The 7,257-nt window shown below is 41.6% G+C and overlaps 1 long non-coding RNA gene across 1 annotated transcript; it reads right to left on the minus strand.

The window, feature by feature from the left end:
• Window positions 1-632: 632 nt before the first annotated feature.
• LOC115696834 (uncharacterized) lies at window positions 633-1,950 on the minus strand. The gene is made up of 2 exons (XR_004007787.2): window positions 1,748-1,950; window positions 633-1,469 (listed from the first exon to the last, which is right to left on the minus strand). It is a non-coding gene; the product is annotated as an uncharacterized LOC115696834 (long non-coding RNA).
• Window positions 1,951-7,257: the final 5,307 nt, after the last annotated feature.

Consider the following 7,257-nt stretch of genomic DNA (forward strand, 5'->3'; position numbering starts at 1 on the left):
TAAAAATACTATTTATCTTTATAGTAAGGGCTCAAATTTTTTTTTTTTTTGCCTATGACCCATTTCAATTCAGGGCCGCCCCTGACGAGGCACACATGTGATAAATAGAATAATAACTCGGTAAAATATTTGCTCAAGATAAGATCATAGATGTAGTTATTCAAAGTCTAAATTATGCCTAAGCGGTTATTTATATGAAACCCACATATTGTAAATTAATGAAACGTGAGGTTTGTCCACATGAGTGGTTACCAAGATAAGAGCAAAGGGAATAACTAACATTCTAAAACTCCTATAAATAATGGAAGAAACCATTGTGCGGGGGATGACCAATTGAGAAGAGTGATCATTTAAAGAGAGAATCCTTCTTTCAATCTTGTATCTTGTACTCTGTAATCAAAAAATTTAATAAATAAGATTGGACTATGTAAATTTTATCTACAAGATTACGTATAAATTATTGTTATATATATTCATATAATTTTATATTTATAAGTTTTTTTCATTATTCATTTAATACACAAAAAAAATATCATTAATTGTCAATGAAAATCTGAGTTAATAGTTTAGTCATTGAGAGTATTTTTTTGCAAATTAAGACTCTGAAAAAAAAAATACATCTCCCCACAAGAAAAAACCTGAATATTTTCCCAACATGAAAAATAATTCACAGAATAACAATGTCGGACATGAGGAGGCAGTACATCGCCAAGGAAAAGAACCACAGGGAACTCTGCCCTAAAAAGGCCATAATGAAAGAGGAAATCTTATCGAATGGGATTTTGGGAGAAATGTAAATTATGGGGAAGAAATACTAGAATAAAGAAACTCTGATGCTTATATAACCCCACTAGATACCAATTGTAGAATTGGAAAATCATCAAATTTGACAGACTTGTAGAGTCAAACTGAAGGAACGGTGAATTACAATGTGAGGCTGCTGCTGCAAGGACAGACCCAAATAATGCACCTCCTACACAAGATGAACCTCCAATTAGACAATTGTGAGGGAGGCCTCGTTGTTGAGAGCACAAGATCCCCATGTCAAAGAGAACAATCAAAATAACCCTTCTCATCCACATGAACAACAACCAGGCCGATCCAGGGAAGTTCATGTCGATAGGGAGAATCCCCAAAACTCAAGTGCTATAACTTCTAGACAAACATGACAAAATATTTTGGCAACTTTTCATAAGAATATGGGAAACCCATATGAACAACCAACTACTCGATCGACTCGTCCTCCTCAACCACCCGGAGGAATTTAAAAAAATGAAAGAGACAACATGTACACTTTAGAGATCGTGTGGAAAACTTGTTTCAAAGACGAAGGCTTGCATGAGGTACCTCGCAAGGGTCAGAATCAAATACTGCAATGAGTGAGTCAGGGAGAACTTCGGGGCATAGCTAATCATCCAGGTCATGTACATGAAAAATCCTCCATGTAGGGAAAGAAATTCCCGTTGTAACTATCATAATGAGCAAGAAACAGTTAGTAATTTACAAAGTTACTAATCTGAAAGTATCTCTGCTATCTTTCAACAGAAAAACTATATGGTTAGCAATGAGACAATAAGTTCAATAATAATACTAAATGAGAATTGGGTTAGATCGATCATTTTGTGATACCCTTTATCTTGTTTAACCAATCAAATCCATCAACACTTATAGTCACTTCATCTGAACTTTTCTTAGTATATTCGGAGACTAATTTATTGGTTATGGAATTTAATCTATTTCAGCTTACCAATTTGCATTCGGTGAAGAGGTGGCCTTAGCTTTTCAATAGTTGAATCAATGGCTTCAACATCAACTCCAATTCCCAATCCAACAAGAGACAGTACAGCAACAACAGCATTATAATTGTTGTGGGTTCCCATAACTTTCATTGCATCTAACTGAGAATCAATCCCTAAGGCACGAACTTCTAAGTTGGCAATTTTTTCCTCGGGTTTTATTTGTTCTCTTTGTTATTTTTTTTTTTTTGAAAAAAGAAAAAGAGACATATTTTTACTATATATTTTCTTTTTTATGATTACTGATGTTATTGTTCTCTTTGTTTGATCCAAATATTTGGTTATTTTTGATTTGTTGAGATTAAAGATATAATCAAGTAGTTTTTCTGCCCATTATTTGGTTATGCATTAATTGGTACTTTTATTATTGGTCACTTGACTATTAGCAAGCAAAAATAGAAGGTGATCTTCCCAAAATTTAGTTCCCAAATCATACAAATATTATTTGATGGTTTACAAACATGGATTTAGATTGATTTGTTGGTTTAAAAAATTATAGATTGTTTCTATAAACAATTTTGGTATGTAATTAGTTAATAGTTTTATTGTTATCGATTGTAGAATTAATAATCAATAAAAATATTTATATAAGTTTTATAATTATTATTTTAATTTTTTTGTATTATGTATTTACTGTTATATATAAAATCATTTTAAAATATAAAAAAACATGTAGGGAAAATTGCATGGAAATTTACAATTTTTCATTACCTATATTTATACTTCATTTTATAACTGACAATAGGTGAAATAAAAATGTATTTCAGCAAGTTATGCGTCATTAAAAAACTGACGGTATAAGTTCTTTTGTGTCAGTTTTGAAATAGCACAAAATTATTCGTGTCACTTCCAAACCAACACAAAATGGTAAAAAGAACATTGTATATTTTGTGTCGGTTTCAAAATGAAGGAAATTGTTTTTTGTGTTATTTTAGAAACGACGCAAATAAAAATTATTTGCGACTGTGGCTTATACGTCAGTTTTGTAGATCGACGTAAAATCTTTATATGTCACTTAAGACGAAAATACTCATTTTTGTAGTAGTGGTATTAATGTAGTCAAAGTTGCCTTATTTGTTTATGGAAATTTTGCTAAAAAGTTGTACAGGTTCACTGTACCTGATTAAACGGACTAACTGTTTGTTTAAATAGATTTTTGAGTTTGTTGTCATCATTTAGTTGTTTTTGTTGCCATTTTAATCTTGATTTTTTTTTAAAAGAGGAAGTTTATTTGAGCTGATCGTGTAGGGTTTATTGGATCCTATTTTTGTGGTGTTGACCGAGATTTTCGGCAACTAATAAAATATTATAAAATTATTGAGCTGTAAGAAAGTGAGAGAAGGATTTTTACGTGGTTGGGGCGTTAATGAGCCTTAGTCCACGAGTCTTTGTTATTTATGGATGTATTTAATACAGATATTATACTTGGGAGGATTTCACCCTTATAAATACAGAGAATGTTCTTGGTGAGTATTTACTCTACTTGCTCATATGCAGCCCAAGATTCTCGATCCCATTTAATGAGCTTTGAGGGGGTATTTATAGTGTTTTTGGTGGGGTAATCCCTAGAATTGTCCTTACAAGTGTATCTGTAAGTATCCATAAAGTTGGGTATTCCCAATGAATATACCATGGGTAATGCATGGTCAAATCCCTTGGTGCTGTAGGGTTTTTATGTGGAATGTCCTTATTGCCTTGTGATTGACGTGACTCTTCACAGTGTAGCCGTCGCTAGACTTAAATGATCATTACTGTGGCGCTGCTGGTTGGAGGTTGTGCCGTCAGACTTTATTGCGTGTAGCAGTCCCAACACGCTTCTTCCCATGCGGCATTTAATGCGACTTGATTGCTCAGGAGAAACCTGACACCTCGCGGAGATGCCTTAGCGTTGTGTGAGCTTCCGGGAGCATATTGAGTTCCATGTGCCTTCTCCGGGACCTACGTCCGAGATGTTATCTTATGGCCTAAAGACTTAGGAAATATTGTGAATTGCTTGATCCACGTGTCCCTGTCTGATTGGTCCACATATATTGGGAAAAATTAGGGGCAACATTTACCCCCCAAGTCTTGTTTATTTGGAAAATGAAACAAGGCTTGCTCAAGTTCCTCCGGTTGACTCCTCGGTTTCCTGGCACGAGCTTTGAGCGCGTGAGGGTGTATTTAATGATGGCATTTAATGCAGCGAATCACATTTTGTAGAGGTCGATTCGTTTCACGCCCATTGATTGATACGACGCATTAATGGTGTCAGACAGATACTCAAGCGTTTCCACCGCCTTTATTGTAAATCAATCTGGTCCGTTGATCTTTGGGTATTTGAATCGTGCGCTTCCCTCACCGTTCGATTGGTAGGTGATGACGCCTGTTCCTCATGCATTTTTGCCTATAAAAGCCACCATCTTTTCTTCATTTCGGTTACTTCCCATTTCTTGCCAACTTTGCTCGAATTTCCTAGAGAGAAAATTCTCAGACCTAGAACGAAGCCTTCAAACACTTTGCGATTTTCCCAGTTCTTCTTTGCTCGTTGCTACCAGTCCTTCTCGTCTTCACCCGACTTGCATCAGGACCCCCAGTTTAACACTTCATTGTAAGTTTTTTGCATCCTTTGCTATGTTATTGAATGGCATATTATTACTTGTTCTGTTTGTTCTTTTCTGGATTTGCATTCGAGATTTATGGGCATGCAAGTGTTTAAGTTCTTCATGTAGTCTGTTTGAATTTACTGCTCTAGTTGTAGGATCGCCATTGTCATGTCTCTGTTGTTGTTGTGTATTTTCTTTGTAGAAGGTCATACGTTCTTCGTTTAATGGCTGATTAGGGCATAGAACAGAATCTTTTCTTTCTGTTTTCTTTATCGCGTAAAGCCGTCTTCTGTGAATTTACTGCACCCGACACTTGTCCAGGGAATCCTTCTAGGGTTTCCTGTGTGACACGTGTCCGGAGGGGGCCTCTTTTCAGCGGTTAGGGGATCCCCATTCCCTTTTTCTTGATTTAGGGTTTGGTACGGGGCCTAACTGCTGGAATTTTACCCTTTTTTACAGAATAGAAAAATGTCTGCTTCCGGCTCAAAGTCCTCAAAGAAAAGTGGTAAGCGCATGGCTACCCTCGAAGAGGTCTCCCTGGGACCCGTTGCCCAGGAGGGGTATAAGTCCCGGGCGACCGGATGGGAAGCGGCTGAGCTTCATTCGACCTTGACCTGTCCCCACCAACTGGAGAACATTGTTGAGGTTGCTGGAATCAAGCCTTCCACTTCAGGAACCTACCACCGGCCACCTCGCGACGCGGAGACGCCCAACCACAACTACGGCGGCTTCGGAGCCTGGAGCCAAACACACCTGATGGCCGGTGCCATGCTCCCTCTTCAGGATTACTTTGTTAATTTTCTAGTTTTTGTCGGCCTTGCGCCATACCAACTCATTCCCCAAGCTTACCGCCTGCTTTCAGGCTTATTTATTTTTTATGCCGCCCGAGGATGGGGATCTCCCCGCCCGGCGGAAATTTTGTATTTTTATGAACTTGTTTCCGTCCCCAAGAAGGGGGACAAACTTAAGGACGGTTTTTATGGGTTCCGGGCCCACCCTGCTAACGAAGGGGTGGTCCCGTATAATAGGCAGACTCACGTTAAGGAGTATCGCCATCGCTTTTTCTTTTCCTCCAGATTTAGGGCAATGGACCATCCGGAGCTCCTCACTGAGTGGGTGAGGATCCCTCCATATGAACGGACTGCCCCTACCCAGGCCTTTCTTCGGAGAGCCCAGGCCTTTGCCTCTTATGACCGGGTCGATCTTGACGTCGGGGGTCTGGTCACTACGGAGAACTGCAGGAAGGCCAAACTTATCCTTCCGCATCAATCCGTGGAGGACTCTAACCTCTCCCGGGTCATCTGTCCCAATGTGAGGGCGCCGGTCGCAGAGAAGACCTTCCGGGACGAGATCATCGCCACGGCAGAGAAGAAATACCAGGAGTATCTCTACCGGAAGGCCCAGGAGAAGGCATACTCTAAGGCCCAGGCAGCTTCCGGGAGGGCGCTCCGTGTGGGGAGCCCGGTGGAGAGAAGAAGTCAGGCGATTGCCGGGAAGCCCCTTCACATTAGGGATTCATCGGAGAGAAGGGCTCCCAGGCCACAGCCTTCGGTTCCAGAGCCAAACACTGGGGCTCCTGGTGCCAACACTTCCGGCGCCGACGGTAAGTCTCCTTTGGTAATTCATTATGTTCCTTCTGTTGGCGAATATGCCAGTCGTAGGCCCGTAGGGTTCGACGAGCGTCTGTATAAGTTTAGGATGCCCTCGACCCGGTGGGGGGATCGTTTGAAGGAATTTTATTTTTCAAACTTAGGAGATTTCCTAGGTCGGTCCCGGATGGGTTCTGGTCCTCCGGAGCCCGTTCCCTTAGGTCCTTCAGCTTACATTACATCCAGCTAGTTCCGGCCTTCGGATAGCTATCTCGGAGATGATGCTGCCAGCATAAAAGTTCGGAACTTTGCTAGGGCCGAATTAGGAAGTCCGGGTAGGACTAGCTTATTTGCCATACCTTGTGTTGGTGGTTTCCCACGGATGTTCTAACACTTGCTTATTTTTGTTGTAGCAGGTATTTCCATGGACGCCATCTTGGATCAGCTTGCTAGGGTTCACACTCCTGAGGCTCCTCCTGCCTTTACTTCTTCCCCAATGGCCCCTGCCCTAAAGATTTCTTCCAGCGCTCCCCCCGACACTATTGATTTAGTGGATGACGAGGAGGTGCTGCCGGGAGAAGGTCAAGAAAAGCAATGGGGCTTTTCTGAGGAAGTTGAAGAAGGTGCAGGAGGGCTCCGGGCTCTTCCTGAGGAAGCCGAAAAAAGTGAAGAAGAGCAAGAAATTGCTCTGATTCGCAAGCGTAAGGGCAAAATGATTGCCCAGGAAGAGCCCAAGCGGCCTCGGAGAGCTGACACTCCGGCCTACGACCTTGATGGTGGGGTCTCTCCCATGGAAGAGCATCCTGCTCCTCCCAACATTGTGCTGACTCCGCTTCCTGGAGACGAGGCGAGGCAAGAGCTCCGGATAGCCAAGCATAACTATGCCATGGACGAATACTCCGGGGGGTTTGCCGAGGTGGAAGCCCTTAGAAGGGTTCTGCGGGTTGAGGTGCAAGAAACCATCAACAACACGGAGTACCAGGATCTGTGGGACCTAAACTTGGACCCCCTGTCGGACTGGTTTCGTCGCTTCCGTGGGCCCACCTTGGCTCCCTTCGCCGCGGAGATGACTGGCGAGTTTGCTTCTCAGCTTACCCGGTGCGCGCCTAAGCGGTTCGCAACTTGTGCCTCCCTGAACTTTATCTTTCAGGTCTAGGACCTCAGCCACTCCCTCACTGTGGTAAGTGCTTTGTAATTTTGCTTTTCCCTTTATTTTTCTTTTTTTTTGGGGATTCTTTCTTACACTTGTATTGTTGTTCAGCTTGCTGCTGAGGCTGGCCGCCTCTCCAA

The sequence above is a fragment of the Cannabis sativa genome, chromosome 7 (assembly GCF_029168945.1).
Source record: "Cannabis sativa cultivar Pink pepper isolate KNU-18-1 chromosome 7, ASM2916894v1, whole genome shotgun sequence".
Classification (NCBI taxonomy): Eukaryota; Viridiplantae; Streptophyta; class Magnoliopsida; order Rosales; family Cannabaceae; genus Cannabis; species Cannabis sativa.